Genomic DNA, 25,941 nt, shown 5'->3' on the forward strand with positions numbered 1-25,941 from the left:
CTGGCCACATTAAGTATATGTGTCTGAGCTATTAGTCCCGTCTGTGCATTGCATGCGTTTCATTTGGTGTAGGGTTCTTTTTCTCTCTCTAAAATTAGTATGTATTGTCATCCGTATACTTCAACACATCGACTTTTGTTATAATTATGCTGTCATCATTGTGCTTCCACACATTTGCTAATTTATTGTAGCTAAATTAGACCTAATATTAGCAATTTTGCAGCTGTTCCTTTAGGATATACATGGTCATATATTTGTACATTATTTAGTAATTATATTCCACAGCAAAAAATGGACCGCGTTTTCAAAGGGAGCGAGAGAAGATGGGGGGAAAAAGGGGGAATTCAATAAAAACAAACTCACCTGAGAGTGGAAAACAGAACAAGATGAACAAAATGAACAGAAAAATGTATTGTAGGAAGGATTTAAGGGGCAGATTCAGAGTAAACACACAACAGTGAATGCCTGTGGAGGGTCATCCAATTCCAAGATCCTGTGTTAGCTCTGAGACTTGCACAGAAGCTAGTGTTCTCTAGGAAGGGGAGTTTTCTTTGCTACGTCCTCCTGTTACTGTGAATGTGCTCCCTTCTGGAACAGCCGGGTGAAGAGTACCAGGAGGGAATGGTGGTAGGGTTTCCAGGTGAGTTGTGGAGAGAAGGAGAGTCGACAGACGATGTGATGGTGTGGGTACTTCCATGAGAACACGGTGTCCGGTGTACTTAGGTGCAAGGCTTATGGGATTGGTTGAGAAACATGCCTACAGAGTGGGTGACGATGAGGATGTGGACACAAGTGAGACCCAAACCCACGGTCTGGGTCTTTACTTTGCTTAGAATTATAAACAGCTTTATTTTTTTATTTTAAGATTTTATTTATTTATTTGTCAGAGAGAGTGAGCACAGGCAGACAGAGTGGCAGGCAGAGGCAGAGGGAGAAGCAGACTCCCTGCTGAGCAAGGAGCCCGATGTGGGACTCGATCCCAGGACGCCGGGATCATGACCTGAGCTGAAGGCAGCGTGTAACCAACTGAGCCACCCAGGCATCCCTATAAACAGCTTTAAATGTATGTTCCTGCTTTATCGCTGGAGATAATGTTTGAAGGAATATGAAAAAAAGTGCTTGCAGGAATATGAAAAAAAAGTGTGTGTATGTTGTGTGTGTGTGTGTGTGTGTGGTTTGCAATTTAATTAGGCTTTGAGAATTTAACTTGATACAGGCATCTAAAATTATACAGCACCAGTTTGGGTATAATATATGACACAAAATAAATGATCAACAAGACGGATTCTCGTAGGACACAAACTGCCTGATGTGAATAGTTGGGCATTTTGTAAAGCCACTTGGGTACTGTTAAATATATTGAGTTAGTAATCCATTTAATGGGACCCCTGTGGTCTAGAAGAATTCCTGAGTTGTCCCAGGGTACACAGATCTATTTTTAGGAACTAACTTACCAGCAGAATCTGCCTCAGTAAGTATTGGTTGTTATGAACACTACTCTGTGTTTTACATTATTGAGCAATGATTTACAACAAAATAGAACAAAACTTATAAAGGCATTGATGGGGGCGCCTGGGTGGCTCAGTGGGTTAAAGCCTCAGCCTTCGGCTCAGGTCATGATCCCAGTGTCCTGGGATCAAGTCCTGTATCCCACTCCCTGCTCAGTGGGAAGCCTGCTTCCTCCTCCTCTCTCTCTCTCTTTCTCTCTCTCTGCCTGCCTCTCTGCTTGTGATGTCTGTCTGTGGAATGAATGGATAAAATCTCCAAAAACAAACAAACAAACAAACAAATGGCATTGATGTCTTATCTTGGGAATCAGACCCAAACAGACCCATCTAGGAAGGTCTGTTCCCCTGGGGGGTGATATGCTAACTCGTATTTCAGATATTTGGGCAGAATATTGCTCTTAGATATCCATATTTTCATTCCAATCAGGTCATACGGAACAGATTTTCCTTGTTGGCCATGACCCACTCTGATTGCCCTCTTCTGTTTCTTCCTCGGTAGAGCTGAAGATCTCATTTCTCTTCTCCTTTACAATTGTCAAAGCCTGCTCTTCAGCGCTTAGAAAGCAAAGCAAATAGAAATGGCTAAAGCGTTTGGCTGTGTTACTCCTCACTAGGGTTTTATATTTTTGTAAGGAGCACTCCATTAAACTTAAAAACATGATGTTCCAGGACTGGAATTTGAGGGAGAGTCAATAGGTGGGGAAACAAAAAAAAATTGAGGGTTTTGGAACTCATGAAACCAAAGTGTGTAGAGTTATGCATGCATGCACCTGGCTTTTTTTCCGTTGAAAGGATAATGATCTTACTGAAACTTGGAAGGCTATTGATTATCCTAACCCCAGCCTCACTGACAGTGGGAGGGTCTCAGTTGGGACTTAAGACAATGTTGATTTAATAAGTAAGGGTTGATATTCAAAGAGAAAGCAAACATCCAAAAGCACCACTAGTAAATAAAATAACAACAAAAAACAACCCATGAGATTCTCTCTATCCCTTGGTGTTGTCCCTCTCAGCTCAGATCTAATTGAAGCACCACTCTGATATGTCCTTTGCATGTGTCATTTTTTAGTACTAGCCTAAGTGGAATGGAAATGACAAGAAGAGATGGCCAGGCCTTCTTCTGATAATCCTTTATGGACTCCAGGCCCTTATCCACAGGAATGTATTCCCTTAACCTGGCTTTGCCTGTTGGGACAGCTGATGTCAAGGACTGACTCTAGCACCTGTATCAAGAATGTGAAGTGGATTAAACCGTAGTCTCTCCATTCCCCCAAGATAATCCAGCTCCCTCCGTTCACAGAAATGGAGAGTGCTCCCACTTGACTTTCTCTGTCCCAATCTTTATGGCTCTAGGACAAGCTACTCACTCAGATCCCAGGACAAGAGGAAGTGGTTGATCAAACGTCTTGATCAGTCAGATGTAGAGACAATAGGGAAAACAGTCATCCATCCGAATTCCATTTAAACCTATTTCTGTTTAACTTCTTGACTGTTCTTCCTTGTCCCAAGTTGTGTGGCATGTTGTGTTGTGGACATTTTTAATCATTTCTCTCAAAAGGTAAGGCTTTAGTTTTTGGCTTAGGTTCTTATGACATCAACTTTGCCAATTTTATACAGTGGGCATTACCGTTTTTGCCTTTATATTTATGGGTAGTAATTATTGGGTTTAAATTCTATGTAACTATATGGGTAGGATTAATTTGTCTACTATTCATTAAACATAAACAAAGCCTTGCTTTAGTATCTTATAAGCAATCACGAGATATCTAAAGGCTCCTTTGATGGAAAATCAGTTTTTGAAATACTCAGTATTTTATGAGCTTCATTCATAACCTTTATTTTTCTGCCTTCACATCATCCCACCCATCAGGAGGTTTAATCATTGCAACCTCTGTTTCTGAATAGGGAGTGAAGGTGGAGAATGGGTCAGTATATTCCACCGTACAGGGATTCAAAATCTCTTTGCCCCAAGAGAATGCAGGGATAGCTTAAAATTTCTGTCCTCACTCCTAACCTCTACCTTTTCAACATCATGCCAGAGATTTTGATTGGTCTCTCTGTGCTATATAGCAGGTATGTCCTTTTCTTCTATTTTGAATCTTCAGGCACTCTAAAATGGCCACAAATTAATATGCAATATGTGTTAATACAGTAAGGATTAGCAACATTTTACTGTGCATATTTGCTAGGATGAGAAAGCAGTGAGTGTCCTTGCTTGGGCCATCCAATGGATGTATTTTAAACCAGGTGTAGAGAGTAAGAAATAAAACCTATTGGCGTTCTGGTGAGCTGCTACATTAGGGACTCTGAAGCCATGGCTGCTTAGCAGCTGGGAAGAAGCATTGAAATGTTAGGAAAACGTTTTTGGAAAATTCTAGGGTCTAGTGGTACTGGCCTCACATTTTTGCTGTAAGTCGCCACTGTCTTTAGCAGGGTATTTGGCAGGGGGAGGGATCTAGCTCTTGAATTTCAACAGCTACTCTTTTGGGCCTATTGCCTCAAGAATTCTCACTGTGTGTGTGTGTGTGTGTGTGTGTGTGTGTGTGCGCTTTGCATTTCCAAAATGGTGCATATACACATGTAAAGTAGCTAAAAATTAATTAAGCATTTCCTCTCAGAAGTCAATGTGGAGAAGTTAAAAACGCAAGCTCATGTAACCCTTAGAAACTTGGAACTGGACAAAGGCTGAAAGATAAACCACTGAGGAAACTCAGATTTCTGGATGGTTTCACTTACTTGTGGAGCATAAGGAATAATAATATGGATGTTTTCCAAATGTCTGAGGCTGTAAGATAAAAATTACCATGCCCTCATTTACTTTAAGATGTTACTATAAACAGTGCTTCTCAAACTTCTCCCAAAGTAATCAATGGCAGAGAAAACAGAGCACAGAATGGGGGTCGTGGTGTTGGTGGTGTTGGTGGTGATGATGATGGTGATGTTGGTGGTGATGGGGGTGTCGTTGGTGGGGTGGTGGTGATAGTCAGATACCAGCTGCTATAGAAAAGAAAAAATGTTTTGGGAGTCTAATATTTTATCTTAATTAATGTGAATTTTCCACTCTATTTAACAATGTCTTCGTGGTTGTTTAAATTTTAAATCTTTTCACCAAAATATTTGGAGATAGGAAGAAGCCTCATATTTGATGTTTTAATGATTAAGGATGACCTATGTGAAAAAAGAGCATGTAGCCATACTTGTATCCCATTTCAGGGAGAACCACCTTAATTTATCATTGACTTCTGAAAGAAAGTCATGCAGAAAAAGAAAGAAAGAAGAAAGGAATTTTATTTAAGATCACTGTTGTGATTATCTTGGGAAGAGAGAAAATGAGAGCTTTTAACCTAAGCTTCAGAATGTACTCCAAGAGAGACAGTTTTTGACTGATCTCCAAGATTTGATTAAAAGCGTGTATTCTTTTCTATTTCAAAACTTGAGATTGCCCGGCAAGATACATCAGTTGGCCTCCCTCTTCTCTTAGCAAGCTCCTAGAAGTAAAGAGACTATGCAGAACGTAAGTCCACTCTTTTGGCATAGCAGGATTGAGAAGGTGAACCAGTGAGGGGTAGACCCTATGTTTTTGATAGAAAAGAAGCAAGGAGGAAACCTGTAGAATGTGAGCCACAGCTCTGAGGTCTGCCTAATGCTCCAGCACCACCTTTATTCTCCAATGGTGCCCTTACAATGAACTCACACCCATCAGCAACTTCTGGACCGGAGCTTTGGTAGGGACTCATCTGCAGAGGCCAACTGGACTGTGAATTCCTGTTGTCTTGGAGCCTTGGCATGGGGTTGGAAGGACAAGGGTGGTTGGTGTCACACTCTTCTCTGTCCATGCACTCAACAGTTCTGTCTCTCTGTCCTTTATAGAAATGTCTACTGCTAAGAAGGCTCAGTTTCATTGGTTCATATGCAAAGGTTGAGAGGGTTAACTATTTTGAGATGGTTAACTCTTGTATTCTAAATAATCTGAGACCAGCTGAAACAAATGAACAAAATCTAACATTGGGTCTCCTGTGTCTATGGCTTTTTGCCATCCAATTTCAGAGGCTCACAAAAGTAATACTGAGTGGGTATTTTTTGAGGTATGACCTTCTATGGAACATATGATGAATGATGAACTGAAGCCAAATTACTAATTGTGCTGATCATGTTCTTTTACCCAAGAGTATCAGGAACTTGGCCATTTTTGATAAATACATTCTTCGGGAGCTAAATTCAATGCTAAGGTTGAGTCCCAGTTGACTGTCTACTTTCAGTATCATTTTGCAGGTTGAAAACCATTGTAAATGCATTTTCTTAACCTGAATTTTGGAGATAATGTAGATTTCCTTAGAGCAGTAGTTATAAAGACTAATTCTATAGAATAAGTACTCTGGAAGCAAAGGTGATATCACAGTCAAAATAACTCTTTGAAAAGGAAAAGGAGTGAAAGTACTTTTTCACTACTGATAGCAGGTGATGACCTTCCGTACACATGAGTTCACCTGCAGCTGCAGGGGAAGAGGTTTTAGCTTTCTGTGAGCTTCCCACTTCAAGACATTTTTTTTTTCTTTGCCTATGGTCTTTATCCAGAACCCAGAAAGCCTGTTTGAAGCCTATCGGGGTAAGAATTGTTGGACAAAGACTCCAGATTCTCCACCTTTACCTGGGATGATCCTAAATTATGTTTCACATGGTCCTCGGAAGATGAGTAATTCACTCATGCAGCTCACTTTATTGGCTTTCCTTTACTCTCTTAGTCTACTTCCTCACTTGTGATAATTCCCACCACTTATAAAACAAATACCTGCATCAAAGTATTTGTCTCTGCGTCTGTGCTTTCACATAAACCCCGGACAGTATTCTTCTTCTTTTTCAGGATTAAAAAAATAAAATACCTGTATAAGTAAGTCTCTTTTTATTATGGTTTATAATTTTTTTCTCATGCTGACTACATCAGATTTTGTTATCAGGATAAGACTGGTTTCATAGAGTATTTTGGTTGGCTGGTACAGAGTGACCTCTTCCATCAGTTGTTATAAAATGGGCCTATCACATTGTTTGCCCCTACTGTCACTTTGGTGGGGAAGAAATAGGGTGCAGATTTTGACAACTGATTCACTTTATTTAAAGGCTATGTTTTGGGGAACTTGGGTGGGGGCTCAGTTGGTTAAGTGTCTGCCTTCGGCTCAGGTCATGATCCCAGGGTCCTGGGATCCAGCCCTGCATTGGGGTCCCTGCTCAGTGGGGGGTTGCTTCTTCCCCTCCCTCTGCTCCCCACCCCAAGCTCACTCATGCTCTCTCTCTCTCTCAAAGAAATTAAAAAAAAAATAGGCTATGTTTTGTTTAGATTTTCCATTTCTTCTTGAATTGCATTTTATAACCCATATTTTTACTAGAAAATTATCTACTTCATCTAAACTTTCACACTTAGTTGTATGAAGTAATTTATAATATTTTCTAAAATATCTATGGTTTGAGTAATCGCATTCTTAATATCCTCACTTGTGCCTTATTATTTCTCCTCTCTTTTCCTGGTCAGTCTAGACAAAACTTTTTTTTTTTTTTTAAGGTTTTATTTATTTATTTGACAGACACAAGTAGGCAGAGAGGCAGACAGAGAGAGAGGAGGAAGCAGGCTCCTTGCTGAGCAGAGAACCCAATGTGGGGCTCGATCCCAGCACTCTGGGATCGTGACCTGAGCCGAAGGCAGAGGCTTTAACCCACTGAGCCACCCAGGCGCCCCAACAGCAGTGATTCTGTATTGCTGGTGGGAATTACCCAGTAGCAAACAAAAAATAATGTAGGATGAAGATGGAGAATTGCTGGAGTTTTGGCATTTGAGAGTAGGTCTGAGTGCACCAGTGGTTGTATTGGTGTTAGAGAGGAAGTCAGTAAGAAGCAGGAGGCTTGGGTGTGTGCTGTAGATTTAATAGGTTGGTAGATGTATAAGGCAGTTCAAGTTCTTGTAATTGATTTAATTATCTGAGATAAGTTTGGTCATCTGAGAGTAAAGATAAGGGAAGTTGTGTTGGAGGTATGAGAAAGAGAAGGACGGGAAGAGTTGGTTTGGAAAACAGGAGATGGTGGTCTAGGGAAATGTGTGAATTTTGGCTGTGTTAAGCACCCACTCAAGGTATATGAGACCTTACATCATGGCTGTGGGGTTCACTTCTGTCAAGTGAGGTACATAATAAGAGAATGATTGGATTTAATCAGCATTGTAGTTTGCCAAGCTAATAGCTTAAAACAAGAGCATGAAACTAATGATATGCTATATTTTAATTAACTGATTTTAAATGAAAAATGAAAACAAAAATAAAATGAGAGAGCAGTTAAGGTATTGAGGATGTATGCAAAAACATTACTTTGCAATGGTCAATCATCCCATGACTGTGGAATTTAACCTAGGTAGGGAGGGAAGAGAGGACACTGGTAGAATCAATGGATGGAATGTCCCAATGTGGTTTAAAGATTGTTGGAACTGGGTATGTTATGGAAAAGTTAGGAGCCTGTAGTTAGATAGTGGTATGCTAGAATAAACACTTAAGGAGTATTTGCAATTACTGCTAAGGCCAAGATGAAGGTACAGTGGTAATATGTGGCTGAGATAGGGTGGAGGAAGGGATTACTGGTGTGGAATAAGATAAAGAATGTAGAGATCAGACTAACAAAAAGATCACGAGTGGGAGAGGATTTACAGAGGAATGAACTGGGAGCCACAGGAATGATGGGAATGAGCTGGGAGTCAACAAGGAGAAAGAGTGGATGGTCTAGTCCTGATGATGTGAGATTCAAAACAGGAGTTTGGGAAACAGAGTAGACCTGGAAGTGGTGATGAGAAAAGGCCAAGTCAAATGGTTCAGCAGGTGTAAGAGACAACATGGCACCCTTGAGAGGCTCACCAGTGATGAAGCATCTCCAGGAAGCCTCCTTCTGATCTGATGTGATTAGACTATAAGACAGACTCTCTATTTCCTTCTGTGCAAGGAGATATATACATTATTTATTAATTCAAGATAAGTTTCAGATAAGATAATATGTTTGCTTTGCTGTTTGAATTTCAGGTTAGTGACTAAAAACACGAATTCTGCAGTGTGTTTGCCACTCAGCTGTACTGCTTATGAGCTGTGGAAACTTGGGCAATTTACTGAAATTCACTGTGCCTCAGTTTCTTTGTCTGAAAAGTGGATTCTATCATGGGATGTGTCCTTTATGGGCTTGTCATAGGGAATAAAATGGGTTTATACATGCAAAGCTGTCAGATCAGTACCTGGTGCATAGCAACCACTGTATTAACAGGCACAGCAAAATGCAAGGTGAGCCTGGACTATCTTGGGGACCCAGAGAGTGTGGGAGCATATAGAAGATTTGGGGAACATGCTGAAAAGGCAAAGGGGCCAACTTATGGCAGTTCCCAATGGGGAAATCCAGGACCAGTTTGACCAATAAAATAAACAAGATAATAATGGATTAAAATCCAGGGAACTAACTATCCACTCATCCATACTAATATAAATAACTGAATAATTAGACAAATGGCAGATGGGGGGTATATTTTTCTTACAGTACAATTCTAATTAATAAGTGTAGAAAAGGGGTGCATGTGTAGCTGGGTCAGTTGAGTGTCTGACTCTTGGTTTCAGGATGGGTCATGTTCTCAGGATCATAAAAAGGAGCCCTGCTTCCAGGCTCTGCTCGGTGGGGAGTCTGCTTGAGAGTCTTTCTTCCTCTCCTCCTGCTTGTGTGCATGTGCTCACTCGCTCTCAAATACACCTTGAAAAATGTACAATAAATGACAGAAATAGAAAGTTAATGTTGCATAAATACTGATGTGGAAATGTTGGGATCCAAGAGCAAACTGTCAAGAAAGTTGAGGTGTCTGGTGCAAAAGGTGGTTTTATTAAAGAATGGACCAGGAGCCGTGGACAGGAAGAGTTGCTTTATTTATTATATATATTTTCATGTTGGAAGGGGGTTAAGGATAGCATAAGTCTCTAAGGAATTTGCAAGCAGGGTTTCCAGGACCTAGAGAGGTCATTTACTACTGTCTAGTGAAACCATAGTCATAGACCCTTCAGATGGATATCAGGGGTCATATGCTTGGAGGATGATTGCTAACATGTATCTTGGGGAGTAGAGTTAGAGGAAGTTTCTAAAGGAATTTGATATGTTAAAGGAGACTTAATCCTGGAGGTTAGGATAATGTTAAGCTGATTGCCTTTGGCCCTTAATAAAGTATTAACATTGAGGCAGTTGAGTTCCTAGAGGAAGTTCACTCCACCTTTCTCAAGGACTTATCAATGAGCTGTAAGTTGTAAGGAAATTTAATTTTTTCCTTTGTCACTGTTCCCCACATCAAATACCATGATTAAAAAAAAAAAAAAGTATTACAGGCAGGAATCACTGATGGATACTAAAACTAGTGGAAAAAGTGTAGTGAGAAGAAAGAGATTTGAACAATTTCTTGGTATGTACTGACAAATCTTAACTACAAAGGGAAAAGTGGTCATCTTACAATTAGCAAAGACCACCAAATGACAAAAGTTAACATCACCAGTAATGACGTGCTGACATGTACCTTCTGATATAGTGCACTCAAAAGTGCACAGTATCCCCACCTGTGATATTTTGGAAAAAAACATAGTCTTGACCTAATCATGGGGCAACATAATCAAACACTGATTGAGGGCTCTACAAAATACTTGGTCAATATTCTTCAAAATAATCAGGTCATAAAAAAGCAAAAACAAAGTCTTCAGGGGCACCTGGGTGGCTTAGTAGGTTAAGCATCTGTCTTCAGCTCAGGTCATGATTTCAGGGTCCTGGGATGGAGCCCAGCATTGGGCTCCCAGCTCAGGGGGAGTCTGCTTCTGCTTCTGCCTCTTCTCATGCTCTCTCTCTCACCCCTCCACCTTGCAAAAATAAATAAATAAAATAAACAAAAACAAACAAACAAAACACACCGAAGTCTTCAAAAGTTGAAAGCTGTCATAGACTAGAGAAGAAGGCATCTGATTGAAGGCAACATGGTACCCTGGACTGGATTTTGGACTGGAAAAGCATCTTTTTGGGAAAAGTGGAGAAGAATTCTAATGAGGTCTATGGATTACTTAATAATATTGTGTCAATATTAATCTCCTAGTTTTAATAATTATGCCATGATTATGTCAGATGTTAATATAGGGGGAACTGAATGAAAGATGCACAGAAACTCTGCTATTTTTGGCACCTTTAAAAAATCTAATATTTTTTCAATATTAAAAGTTAAAAGCATAAAAAAGAAATCTATCTCTGCCATTGAAAGGTCTGGAAATAATGAACAACTTTGGCACCAGGAGCCCATCAATGTAAATACTGTGACTTTTCAATACTATTTACTGTGAAAAGTTACCAATGCTCCTTGATGAAATTGCTGATTACAGGGCTCTGTCAGAGAATACATAAGATGAGCCTGGGACATCTCACAGTAGAAAGCAAGGATATCAAAGACTAGCTGGGTGGGATCAGAAAGACTTCAGAGTCAACTTGAAAAGTCTCCCACCAGCCCAAAATGGGACAATCTGAACTTGAATAAGAATAATAACTGCAAAGGGTTTAAACATGAATTACATTTAAATCCGCAAGTTTTTAATGATGCCAGGAGGGGAACCTAATTGGCTTCAGAGGAGCGACGGAACTTATTCAAATTTTGAAAACCAAAAGAAGTATATGCCTGCCTTTCCTGTACAACTGAATCTCAGAGTAATCAAAAGCTAATAAGGAAAAGTTTCTTTTTATAGAAGTATTTCAGCTAATAATGGAAGAGAAGTGTTAGGATTAGAAGATTAGAAGATCTAGTAAGAAATATGTATTTGGTTTTCCAGCTATTTCTGGCACAGAGCTCCTAAAACCCTTAGAATTTCCTAAGGGTTAGGGAGAGAGACACTACTGTCTTTTGTTATGTTCATGAGAGGACTTTTAGAACGCTCCAAGGGCTGGGGCTGGTTGCCTAGCAACTTTCAGTCCCACCTCCCTGACCACCTAGGAGGGGAGGGGAGAGGGTTTGGAAGTTGGATCAATTGCCAATAGCCCATGATTTAATCAGTCGTGCCTGTGTAATGAAGCTTCCATGAAAACCCAAAAGGATAGGTTTCAGAGAGCTTCCAGGTTTGTGAACACATGAAGTGTGGGGAGAGTGGGTGGCCAGGACAAGAGCGTGGAAGCTCCTTGCCCCTTCCAGGGGCCCTGCCCTATGCATCTCTTCTGTCTGGATATTCATCTGTATCCTGTAGCATATCCTTTTGTACCAAACTGGTAAATATAAGTGGACTGTTTCCCTGAGGGTCTGTGAGCCACTCTAACAAAGTAAGCAAACTTTGTTTGCTTGTGGGAACCTCTAATTTATAGCTAAATAGTCAGAAATACAGGTGACAACCTGGGCTTTGAGATTGACCTCCTGAGCTGGGGTATACCTACTGGGGTAGCCAGTAGGTATAAGCACAGCTAAAAACTCGGCATTACAGCAACTTCTTTCAATATATGTCTCCAAAGGTAAAGGAAACAAAAGCAAAGATGAACTTTTAGGACTTCATCCAGATCAAAAGCTTCTGCACAGCAAAGGAAACAGTCAGCAAAACAAAGAGACAACCCACGGAATGGGAGAAGATAGTTGCAAGTGACACTACAGATAAAAGGCTGATATCCAGAATCTATAAAGAACTCCTCAAGCTCAACACACACAAAACAGATAATCACATCAAAAAATGGGCAAAAGACATGAACAGACACTTCTCCAAAGAAGACATACAAATGGCTAACAGACACACGAAAAAATGTTCATCATCACTAGCCTTTAGGGCGATTCAGATCAAAACCACATTCAGATACCACCTTACACCAGTTAGAATAGCCAAAATTAACAAGACAGTAAACAACATATGTTGGAGAGGATGTGGAGAAAGGGGAACCCTCTTACACTGTTGGTGGGAATGCAAGTTGGTGCAGCTACTTTGGAAAACAGTGTGGAGATTCCTTAAGAAATTAAATAGAGCTTCCCTATGACTCTGCAATTGCACTACTGGGTATTTGCCCCAAAGATACAGATGTAGTGAAAAGAAGGGCTGTCTTTTTTTATAAACATATATTTTTATCCCCAGGGGTACAGGTCTGTGAATCACCAGGTTTACAAAAAATAAAAAATTTAAAAAAATAAAAAAATTTAAAAAAAGGAAAAAGAAAAGAAAAGAAAAGAAGGGCTGTCTGTACCTCATGTTCATAGCAGTAATGACCACAGTTGCCATACTGTGGGAAGAGCCAAGATGCCCTTCAATGGATGAATGGATAAGGAAGATGTGGTCCATATACACTATGGAGTATTATGCTTCCATCAGAGGGGATGAATACCCAACTTTTCTATCAACATGGACAGGACTGGAAGAGATTATGCTGAGTGAAATAAGTCAAGCAGAGAGAGTCAATTATCATACGATTTCACTTACTTGTGGAGCATAAGGAATAACATGGAGGACATTAGGAGATGGAGAGGAGAATTGAGATGGGGGAAATTGGAGGAGGAGACGAGCCGTGAGAGACTGTGGATGCTGAGAAAGAAAGTGAGGGTTTTGGAGGGGAGGGCGTGGGGGGTTGGGTGAGCCTGGTGGTGGGTGTTAAGGAGGGCATATATTGCATGGAGCCCTGGGTGTGGTGCATAAACAATGAATTTTAGAACACTGAAAATAAAAATAAAAATAAAAATAAAACTTGGCCTTGTAATTGTTGGCTAAAGTGGGTCGGGGAGGGGCTGTTTTGTGGGGTTGAGCCCTTGACTGTGAAATCTGCTGCCGCTTTCAAGTAGATTGTGTGGGAATTGAGTTGAATTGTAGGACATGCAGCTGGCGTACTGAGAATTGCTTGTTGGTGGGGATCCTTGCTCCACACACACACTGGAATTGGTGATCAGCACTTAAATATCATAAGGGATTGTAATGCATCTAAGCAGTGATTACCAAAGGCTGCTAACATCACAAAAAGAGAGGCAGCCAGTCACTGTGTTTCCCTAAATAGCAGTCCATCACCACCTATGAAATCAGCTTGCTATAATTTTTGATCCTGAATCTGATTTAAACACCTCAGATTTGTCATTTTAAAGGAAAGAAACATGTTTAAACAACACCAGTGGGATGCAAAATCAAAACTGTGAGATGTTACCACCACAAGCAACTGAGTTTCTTCCACAAAAAATTGGAAGGGAAAAAAGATTTTGGGGGAACCTCTGCATGAAAAAAGGCTTTAAGAGGGGCACCTGGGTGGCTCAGTGGGTTAAGCCTCTGCCTTCGGCTCAGGTCATGATCTCAGGGTCCTGGGATCGAGCCCCGCATCGGGCTCTCTGCTCAGCAGGGAGCCTGCTTCCCCTCTCTCTCTGCCTGCCTCTCTGCCTACTTGTGATTTCTGTCTGTCAAATAAATAAATAAAATCTTTAAAAAAAAAAAAAAGAAAAAAAGCTTAAGAGGCATATCAACTTACTGTAATATAGGGGCCTCATTTGGATCCCAATTCCAACAAGAACAACAGCAAAGAAAAATAATGAAAAAAAAAAAAAAAGAAAAGTAGCCTCTGAGGAGAGGGAAAATGTAAATACTGATTATTTGATGATATCAAGGAGATTTTTTTAGTTTTTAGACACGATAATATGTGGCTAAGAAAAAAATCCTATTCCTAGCATTTAGCAATGCACACTGAGATATTTCAAGGTGGTATAATATATCGTTGGAGGTTTACTTTAAAATAATTATATGGGCGCCTGGGTGGCTCAGTTGGTTGAACATCTGACTCTTGATTTCATCTTGGGTCAGAGTCTGAGGGTCGTGAAATTGGCCAGAGTTGGGCTCTGTGCTCGGTGTGGAGCCTGCTTTTCCCTCTCTCTCTAGTCCTCCCTCTACTTGCTCCCCCTCTTCCATGAATATATAAAATCTTTTAAAAAATAAAGTAAAATAATTACAGAGGGGGTGGGTGGGCGTATAGACAAGAGAAGATGGGCCATCAGCTAAGAACTGCTAAAGCTGTTGATGTGTACAAGGAAGTCATCGTACTATTCTCTCTAGTTTTGTACATGTGTGAAACTTTCAAAATAAAAAAATTAAATAATATCAATCATTTTTATTGAGGGAGATCTGGTGAACTCGTGGCATGACAACAGCCTTATACTCCATATGCCAATAATTCCCATGTTCTTCCCCAAATTCTGGCACATAGCAAACAAGCCAGAAGCTGGAGGTGGAGAGTCTATTTGCTCTGCACATTCAACAAAGTCACAAATTCGTTTTCAAATATTTTGCAATCAGGGAAAGCAAGATGTGTTTTTCTAGCACTTTACCCCCGCAAACCACATTTTTTTTCAAACTACTTTGTTTTCCACTGCACTCATCAAAATGTGTATGAGTAAAATCTATTTGTTGAGATAAATTTCTTGGTTTTTCATTTTTAATTTGCCAGGACCTTCTCTTATTCTCCCTTATGAGTTAGAAGTGAAATTAGAAACTTCGTATATGAAGATTCTTTGACTTTGGATTTCTTTTTTTTTTTTTTTTTTTAAAGATTTTATTTATTTATTTGACAGACAGAGATCACAAGTAGGCAGAGAGGCAGGCAGAGAGAGAGGAGGAAGCAGGCTCCCCGCTGAGCAGAGAGCCCGATGTAGAGCTCGATCCCAGGACCCTGAGACCATGACTTGAGCCGAAGGCAGAGGCTTAACCCACTGAGCCACCCAGGCGCCCCTTTGACTTTGGATTTCTTAATCAGATTAGAGAAATAAGGTTATGACTACAGCCTACCTTATTCTATTAGTTGAAAGATAAAATGGTAGTTTTTCAAACATCAGAAAATGTATATGCTCTTTTCTATATACTTTAGAGAAACTTCAGTGGAGTCAAAAGATCTGCTAATTTCTGAGACCATGAATTTTTAAGTACATATATATATATATATATTTTTATCACAATCATGTCTTCTTCATAGCTAAAATCCAGAGAGCACAAGTGAGTTTTTTTTTTTTTTTAAAGATTTTTTCTTTATTTATCTGACAGAGATCACAAGTAGGCAGAGAGGCAGGCAGAGAGAGGAGGAAGCAGGCTCCCCGCAGAGCAGAGAGCCCGATGTGGGGCTTGATCCCAGGACCCTGGGATCATGACCGGAGCTGAAGGCAGAGGCTTTAACCCACTGAGCCACCCAGGTGCCCCCACAAGTGAGTTTTTGATCAAAAGCAACATCCACTTGTATTAACCATCACCTCCATTATTTCTGCTCCTTGGGGCAAACACTGGTTTTAGCTATCTTCTTAGACATGTGAGAGGGTCCTCTTAGGCATGGTCATATATTATTTATCCCCAAAATGCTGAGACATCTTTATTTTCCTTAAATTAAGTTTTTGATATTATCTGTTCTACTAGATGGAGACGTAACCACTTTATGTCCCCTAGCTTGTTTCCTCTTTCCTCCAAATTAATTACTCAGTATTTGTAGACTGATAACCACTAAAATTTCAAAGTACACTTGTTTCTGTTTATTCTTTCATTAACTATAGGCGGTGCCTCTAGACCCCTTGCTTTGCATTCTGAGAACTGTTGGTACATTTGGCAGTCTTTATCCTTCCTCCTACCTTCAAGATTTATCCAGCTCTCACTTTGTTGGGATATAATCAAGGTTTTTACCATTTTACTAAGTTTTGTACTGTGGGTTTAATAGAAAAATATCCACTCCATGTCATACTCTGATTTCTATTTCTCTATTCAGACTGATTGAATTTTGAGCTTTTTAGTATCTTTTTACCTCCACGTTCCCCTCATGGCCACAATTCCTTTCTTAGCTACTTTAGATTCAGGATCCGATCACTTTAACAACTCCCCCTCATGATTTTCTCCTCCCTTCCCTTTATCTTACTCACATGGCAAAGCCTCATTCCTGGTTAGATCTACATCTTCACCTGCTCCGTGTTTGAAGAAAATGTGCAGCTAAGTTGACTGGTCTTGCTTTACTTTCATGACCATGAAAATCAAAGATCTTTCTGTTGCCTGGCATTCATGTCATATTCCTGGGGTTTATTCAAACTCTTACCCCCTAGCCACTATTTTATTGCTTGTCCTCAATTCCTTCAACATCTCCTCTCCCTTCCTCACTCTCAGGAGATGACCTGGTTTTCAATCGCACTGAGAAATTATGAGCGGAGCTAATAGAACTTCTAAAGACTCTAATCCCGACATCTACCCTCTTACCTTTGTCTATCCTGGGGCTATGAAGGAACTACCTGTGCTCTTGTCTACACCCAGCCTCTCCACTGGGGCCCTAATTAAAACCAGCCTCACCCCACTGTCTCATGACAACAATTAATTGTCACCTCCTTGTCTTGTCTTCTGGATCATTTCACCAGTGTGCATACATTCTGTAATCTTTCACAGAGATCACAAACTCAAAAAGCTCCCTTTTAAAATTTGTCTTTCAAACTCCATTTTTCCAAGGACAGAACTTCTGGAAATAGTTGTTTATGTTGAGAAATTGGCTCTAATTCTGATCCTTGTTCCTCTACAGATAACGTCTTTTTTTTTTTTCTTTTGACTGTCCTTCACAGTTTTCCCTTTTTCTTTGGTTTTCAGCATTTTCAGTATGATATGTCTAAGTGTGTTTTATTTTTGGTATTTATTCAGCTTGTTTCTCTCTGTGCTCGATCTGTAGTTTGGTGTTTGTCATTAAATTTGCAATATTCTCAGCCATTATTTCTTAAAATATTTCTTCAGCTGTTCTCTCTTTGGTCTCCTTCTGGGATTCCAACTATGCATATGCTAGATTATTTGATATTGTTCCACATCTCTTGGACGCTCTGTTCTGTTTTTTTTTTTTTTGTTTTTGTTTATATTTTTATGTATTTTTTACTTTTGGGGAGCCTCCTCGTGTTTCTCTTTGCATTATTCAAGTTCAGGGGTTCTTTCCTAGTTGTGTTGCCTCTACTAATGAGACTTTGGAAGCCATTCTTCATCGTTGTTACTGTGTTTTTGATTTCTAGAATTTCCACTTGATTCATTCTTACAGTTTCCACCTCTTCAGTCAAGGATCTTGCATGTTGTCTCCCTTTTTTCATTAGACCCTTGACATATTACTTATGTGATATTTTAATTTTCCTGTGACATATTTTCAACATCTGTGTCATATCTGTCTCTGAAACTGATAATTGTTTTTCTTGCTTTTTTGTGTCTTTTGTGATATTTTGTTGAAAGCTGGATATTTGTATTGAATTAAATATTTTTTTTTATTCGTAGTGATGAGTATGTGGATGGGCATACATCTATTTTTGCTAGGCTTTTGGTTTGGGAGTTGGTGTTGATTTCCTAAGGAAGTGAGCTGGGGTTGAAGTCAGTTGTTGTTACGGTTACGCTCAGTGGGACAACAAACCTTAAAGTCCTTGGCAATTCCCTGTTTAGCACGTAGGCTAGTTTGCCAGATGGGTTTCCTTAGTGCTCATTCTTCACTTAGCTTTGTGTCTCCCCTTTGTTCTGCTCCCCAGAGAGAATTTGTCTTTTGTACCTTTGAAGATGTATTCCATGATTATTTTCACTCAAAGCCCATTAATGTGTTGATGGGGACTGGTAAAGAGTGAGTTCTCTAATATTCTGATGAAATCACAGTCTTGGGCAGGCACTAGGACTCTGGATATCACAGGTACTCTTGCCTTGTAGAGGTAATGCTGGACCTTACACACATTCCTGCCCTTTCCCCAGGGATAGGGTACAGTTTTCCCTATTTCTTTTTCTGTCTCATAGTTTTTGTGGGTGTCATAATTGCCCAGAGGCTGTGATTTTGGTACTCTTCTTTCTGTAGATTAAGGTTTACCTATTGACTACCAACCTGTTCTCTGTATTTATGAACTTAGATTTTTTATTTGCTTAGATTTCACATGAAAGCATTCCTATTTGTCTGCCTCTGATTTATTTCACATACCATAATGCCCTGGGGTTTGATCCATGCTGTCACAAATGGGAAGATTTCATTGCTTATGGCTGCATACTATTCCATATTTGGCCAATATGAATAATGCTGCAGTGAACATGAAAATATGTATATCTTTTTGAACTAGTGTTTTCATTTTCTTTGGATAAATACACAGGAGTAGAAACACTGGATCTTGCTGTAGTCCTATTTTTCTTGTTTTCTGAGGCAACTTTATACTCTTTTCCATAGTGCTTTCCTCAATTTGCATTCCCACCAACAGTGCACAAGAGTTCCTTTTTCTTTTTTTTAAAATTTTTTAAAAGATTTTAATTTATTCATTTGACAGACAACAATCACAAGTAGGCAGAGAGGCAGGCAGAGAGAGAGAGAGGAAGGGAAGTAGGCTCCCCGCTGAGCAGAGAGCCCGATGCGGGGCTCGATCCCAGGACCTGAGCAGAAGGCAGAGGCTTTAACCCACTAAGCCACCCAGGGGCCCCAAGAGTTCCTTTCTCTTTACATGCTTACCAGCACTTATACTTCTTGTCTTTTTGAGCACTGCCATTCTAACAGGTGAGTGGTGATGTCTCGTTCTGGTTTTATTTGCATTTCTCCAATGATGAGTGATGTTAAGCATCTTTTTGTGTACTTGTTGGTCTTCTCTATGTCTCCTTTGGAAAAATGTCTACTAAGGTCTTCTGTCCATTTTTTAATCTTTTTTTTTTTTTTTTTTTTTTTTGGCTATTGAGTTGTGTAAATTCTTTCTATATTTTGTTTATTAGTTTGTCAGTTATACAATTTATAATTGTTTTCTCCTATTTAGTAGGTTGGTTTTCATTTTGTTAATGGTTTCCTTCGCTGTGTAGAAGCTTTTTAGTTTGATGTAGTCCCACTTTTATTTTTGCTTTTTTTGTTTTTGCTTTTGGTGTCAAGACTCCAAAAATCATTGCCAGCTCCTATGTCAATTTTCTTCTGGGATTTTTATGATTTCAGGTCTTATATTTAAGTCGTCAGTTCATTCCAAGTTTCTTTATATGGTAGAAGATAGTCCAGTTTCCCCACCACTATCTATTGAAGAGACTGTCTTTTCCCCATTTTATATTCTTGACTCCTCTGTTATAAATTAATTGACCATATATATGTGGATTTATTTTTGGATCTTCTATTCTGCTCTGTTGATCTATGTGTCTTTTTCTCTGCCAATACAATGTTGTTTTAATTACTATAGTTCTGTAATATAGTTTGAAATTAGAAATTGTGATATCTCCAGCTTGTTCTTTCTCAAGGATGCTTTGGCAATTTGGGGTCTTTTGTGATTTTTTACAAAACTTTCAATTGTTTGTTTTATTTCCCCCAAAAAATACCTTTGGAATTTTGAGAGAGATTACACTGAATCTGTATAATGCTTTGAGTAGTATGGACATTTTAATACTATTAATTCTTGTATCCCATGAGCATAAACTATCTTTGCATTTATTTGTGTCTTCTATTTCTTTTATTAATGTTTTGTAGTTTTCAAAATGCTATTCTTTCACCTCCTTGATTAAATTTATTCATAGGTATTTTATTATTTTTACTGAACCATAGATGAGATTGTTTTCTTAATTTTTTTGATAATGTAAGGAAACACACCAGATTTCTGTATATTGATTTTGTATACTGCAACCTCACTAAACTTATTTATCATTCCCAACAATTTTTTGATGAAGTCTTTAAGGTTTTCTATATATAATACTATGATTGGATTTAAAATTGCCACTTTGTGATTTACCTTCTCTTTATCTGATATGCTTTTACTTCCTCTTTTCCTTCCTTCTTTTGGATTAACTGAGAACTTCTAAATTTCACTTGTTTTTACCATTAGCTTAATAGTTATATTCATTTTGGGGGAGGGATCTCTCTATCGTTTCTGATGTATGTCTTTGACATACTGTAGTTTTCCTTGGAATAATATACTGCTTCAGAGTATAAGACTCTTATAATTGTATACTTCCAGTTTCTCCCTTCCACTGATGGTGTTGTTTTTGTCATACATTTCATTTCTCGATATATTATTAACTCCACAATACATTGTTACTCTTTGTACTTTTGGTGAGCCAGTATCTATTAAAAACATTGACAGTAAGAAAGAAGTCTCCTATTTACCCTCCAGTTTTACCATTTGTGTTTCTATTCAGTTATTTGTGTAGGTGTACATTTCCATCTTGTATCAAATTCCTGCTGCTCGAACAACTTTCCTGAATGTTTCATTATACATATCAACTAGAAATAAATTCTTCCCGATTTTAGTTTCTCAAAAAGTCTCTGTCTCTGTTTTAAAGGATCGAGAACACTCACAGTTGTTGTAGATCTTCATTTGCATCTGTGTCATCTCTCTGTATCTATTGTGCATGTATGAGCAGAGATTTTTGGATTTTTAAAAAATTTTCTTACATTAATTTTGGAAAATTCTTGGCCATAACCATGCCAGATATTCCTTTCACCTGCTCTCTGTTTTGTCTACTGAAAATCCAATTACATGTATATTAGCTGTTGGATATCCTGTTTCATTTCTTTCACACCTGTGGGTTTCAGTGTGGATAATTTCTATTGACTTTTCTCCAAGTTCACTTATTTTCTCCTTCAGTTATATCCAGCCTGTTGATTAGCTTATCAGAAAGATTCTTCTTTCTAATTATTTGTTTATGTCTAGTATTTCCATTTTACTCTTAAATTCCTCAGCTGTTTATGAACTTTGCCCTCTCCCTTCATATCCTTTAATGTATTAATCATAGTTATTTTAAAATCCCTGTCTAATAGTTATAACATTGTTAGAATGAATAATCCATTGCCTGTAACTCAATATCTGAGAAAAACATTCCATTGTTAGCTAGGTTTATACATGAGTCTCTGCTTTAGAACACCAGTGAATTGAGCTGGAGCATATGGCTTAAGCTAGACAAGGCCTAAGGGCCTCTTCTGGTGCTGTAACTAAGGGCTGAATAATACCACCAGTTATGATGTGCCTCCAGAAAGAGAGAGTGGAGAGTAGTTCAATTACGGGTCTGGCAACACAGATGGAAGGTGAAGATGAGTTGAGAAGCATAGTGTGGTGCCTGCTTTTTTAACCATAGTAGCACTATTCATGGAAAATACCCATCCCTTGGTATCCCTAGAGGAGGAAAGTAAGTAAGCTGTGTTGGAAGGGAGAACTCTCTAGAGAGGTTCCCCTCTTTAGGTCCCTATGGTTCAGATAAAAGTAATCCATTTTTGTATGTAATTTAAAAAATTGTTTTAAAAGGTTTTATTTATTTATTTGATAGACAAAGATCACAGGTAGGCAGAGAGGCAGGCAGAGAGAGGAGGAAGCAGGTTCTCTGCTGAGCAGAAAGCCTGATGTGATGCGGGGCTCCATCCCAGGACCCTGGGATCATGACCTGAGCTGATGGCAGAAGCTTAACCCACTGAGCCACCCAGGCACCACTGTAATTTAAAAATTTTATGCTATGTTAGCTTTTCAAATATCTGGATAAGGCTTACTCCATTCAAACTGGGACTAATGGCTTTTAAGTTTTAGTATAGGGGTTCTTCACCTAAGACAAGTGAAAAGTTACTTCTAAAAACATTTAGATAAAAGAACAATGTAATTGAGAAATGAAGACAAAATCATAAGAAAGAGGGAGATTTGAAATGTATCTGCATAGGTAAAAAATAATATTTGAAAAATTTCACACAGATCATTCCTTTCAAATAAAGGTCAATATTCAGAATTTGTCCTCATAGTGTGACAACACTCATCAAGGTTAAGCTTGGCCAGTGCTTTCCATCAGAGAGTTTAACCTCTGTTTTTTGTAAGTATGATACCAAGAAGTCCTCACTGACAAAAAGCCAAGCCTTGCACAATTTAGCAAAAATCATACACCATTATGGCTAGACTGCAACTCTGGGGAGGAAAGGAGAGAGCACTGAGACAGAGCCCGGTAGCCAAGAGCTCCAGTGGAATCTTAACAACAAACCACGGTGAATGCAAAGTACCCATAACGGAAGTGAGATTAACCGTTTTTTGACCCAGCTTTGAGTATCTCCTGTAACATGTCACATATCACGTATGTACACTGCAATTTAATTTTATCTTAAAGGAATAATATACGCATAAAACTAGCCATTTAAGTATAAAACAGTAAAGTAATTTGCAAATTTTCCTACGGCATAATAAATTAAGCATGGAGAACACTAGGAATGCAATTTGCAGTCATTTATAATGCAGTGTTTTATGTTAATAATTCAAAATCACATACTATTTGGAGACACTTCTAATTAATGTATTTATGAAATTGTCAACTGTGACTGTTTTGGTTCCATTTAGCTAAACATTTCAACAGAATTTGCTTGTTGTTATTTAGTGTTTGCTTGATGGCATCGGCAACATCAAATGTAGGAGTAATGGAAGATGTTTGTGTAGGTTTTTTTCTTTTTTTCACCTTGTAAGTACTCTTTCCTGTTCACACCTCCAAAAAACTCAAGTCAATGGCTGCCTTCTCTAGTGCCAGATTCAAATGCTTGAGACACTTTGTTTAAAAGTTTTAAATGAAAAGGGAGATATGTGCCTGGATCAATAATTAATTGAAGAGGAAAGTTCATACCTTGTTAAAGAGTCTTTTAAATAATAAATCCACTTCATATCTCAAATTCATAGACACTGACATTTCTTTAGAGTTGATAACCATGCCTGTTAGGGGCCATTTCTTTCTATTACCATCTTTATTTGGATGTTTTTGAACATGAGGAGAAGACTAAATATTCATAAGTTGGCTGGTTGAAGTTTTATGATAATTGGAATTCATCCAAGCAAAGTTTAATCCTCCTGAGGGTATTTCAGTAAAACTAAAGAACAAAACAATCTCAAGACCAAAAGTAGTTAAAGTAGGCATTCAAAATCGACTATAGTGGTATCTCATACATTAGTAATAAAGGAAACACTACTCGCCTTTTTTCTTGTTCTACATTCAGATGAGTCAAATAAATTCTCTAGTCTTATGGATTCTTGAGATGTTGTCCAAGTAGCGGTAGACGTACACTTTTTTCTCACCAGGAGATCTTCTGTCTTTCGCTTGGATCACTGATGTGGCCTGAATCAGGCAGAATAATTCATACCTTCTGTGAGTCACATTCACATTCTACATTATTGTCACTCACTTGGCAGCAATGGAGGTGTGTGTGGTTGGACAACACCAAGCTTAATCCCTATAACCTAAAATTTTCACATATCAGAAAGGGGATAGAGAGCTAACTGTAAAATGGCCTGGTATGCTTGGAAACACTGCCAGTTGGCCCTTGTGATATGTTCATTTTTGAAATCCTATCAAAGTTATCATTTTCATACCCCAAACCTACTTACTGATTATACAATGGAACTAGAACACTGAGTAATGTGACACGGGGGGGGGGGGCGCGGAAATCTATGATATACTGATGGTTGTGAAAATATTCCAAATATTTGATAACCTTTAGAAGTATGTTGTGGTTTTCAAAGGGAAAACAAATTATGTTATAAATACACATGGGCAGAACTTTTAACCACAAAATGTTCTTTTAAAATTATGAAATTAAGAAGTTCATTTTGTTTTCAAGGAAGGAGATCATAAAATAAATATAAAAAATAACAGGAACAATGGAATAATTTTATTTCAGCAGAAATTTAACAATAAGGTGCTCATCTGGAAAAACATGGAAGTTAATTGGTGCATTTTTGTGCCTTAAAATGAGACACTTCCTAAGTTATTGTGTGATGTTTTAACAGGTAAAATATATACAAATCTGAAAATCCCTGGCTTTTATGCTTTTATTTCTTTTTTCCTTTCGTAAAATAACAAAATAACTTGAACTTCAGAGTGTTTTATGTTTTCCTCAGGTTTTTAAAGGATTTTACTGGGCTTGAAACAAGAATGGGTTATTAGGAACAATACATTTGTTTAGTGACAGAAACTTATCTCCATTATCGGCAACTGGACCAGGCACACTAGGGCTTTTTTTTAATAAGTGAGTAGAACTCATTCCAGATTTGGATTCTCCTTTTATACAGGTAAGCCTGTCTGCCTGGATGCGGTCAAACTGTTCTTTCTCAAAACCCTTAAATTGCATCAAAGAAGCCAGGCACCAAATGGTATGTACTGTGTGGTTTCCAATTTATACAAAGTTCAGTATCAGGCAAGACTACTTATGGTGACAGAAGACAGAATAATAGCTACCTCAAGAGAGGGCTGCCTAGTGACAAGGACATTTGTGCTGACTGGCTTATTAAAGAACATGAATAATGTGTTATGTATTTCTTTCAAAATATGTAAATCCAAATATTGTTACAGAGAGTGGTTAAGAGAAGGAATTGAATGGGGATGGGCTAATTTTATGAATTTTTGAAGAAAGTTCTAGAAAAGCAAGGACTGCTGACTTAATAAGAAACTCAGGATAAAATTTGCTCCACTGTGGGGGTGCCTGGGTGGCTCAGTGGTTAAGCTGCTGCCTTCGGCTTGGGTCATGATCCCAGGGTCCTGGGATCAAGCCCCGTGTCGGGCTCTCTGCTCAGTGGGGAGCCTGCTCCCTCCTCTCTCTCTCTGCCTGCTTCTCTGCCTACTTGTGATCTCTGTCTGTCAAATAAATAAATAAAATCTTTAAAGAAAAAAATTTGCTCAACTGTGAAAAGTTGAGAATCAAGTATTCTGGGTGAAAAGCAAGATCAAAACAAGAGAATCACTTATATGTGGTGGCTTTTTTCTTATGTTTGTGTGAAAACTTTGCTGAATCTGATAGGCTTAGATTTGATGCTAGCAGACCCCTTGCATTCTTTTTTTTTTTTTTTTTTTTTTTGACTAAATCAAAGTATACTGAATATTCAGTAAAATATGCAAAACTTAAGTGTACAATTCTACCAATTTTCACATAGGCTTGTACCCAGATATCACCCAGAATTAAGGATAGAACATTTCTATCCTGCAAGAGCTTCCTTATGCCCTTTCCTTATTAATGATTCTCCTCTCCCTGTTTTAACTGCTATTCCGGATTGATATTACCTGTTCTTGAAATTCATACAAATGAAATCATACCAAATTTACTTGTGTGAATCTGGCTTTGTTTTTAGACTCAAGTCTCCTTCACAGATTTTTCTGAGCTGATGTCACAGAAACCATTGTTCTCTGGTTCCTGTTCTCCAGAGATCATAGTTCTCTTGCGGTGTGGGATGGAGTTTCTTTGCCTTCATAAGAGAACAGCAACCTAATGTCTTGTTGTGTTGAGAATAGGAACCTAATGGTCTAGCTGTTTGTTACCCACTTTAATACAGCTCCCTGTCTTAAGTTTTCCATCTACCATGGCAACAAATGGGTCAACAAATGGCAACTTCTTAGTCTTTCTGGAGCTCTACTGATTGAATTGACCTGCTGCTTTTTTTCCCCTTTTAAATTAGTTAATTAATTTTTTTATTATGAATTAACATGTTTCTTATCACTAATAAATTACCTATTTT

Source organism: Mustela lutreola, chromosome 6 (genome assembly GCF_030435805.1).
Source record: "Mustela lutreola isolate mMusLut2 chromosome 6, mMusLut2.pri, whole genome shotgun sequence".
Lineage (NCBI taxonomy): Eukaryota > Metazoa > Chordata > Mammalia > Carnivora > Mustelidae > Mustela > Mustela lutreola.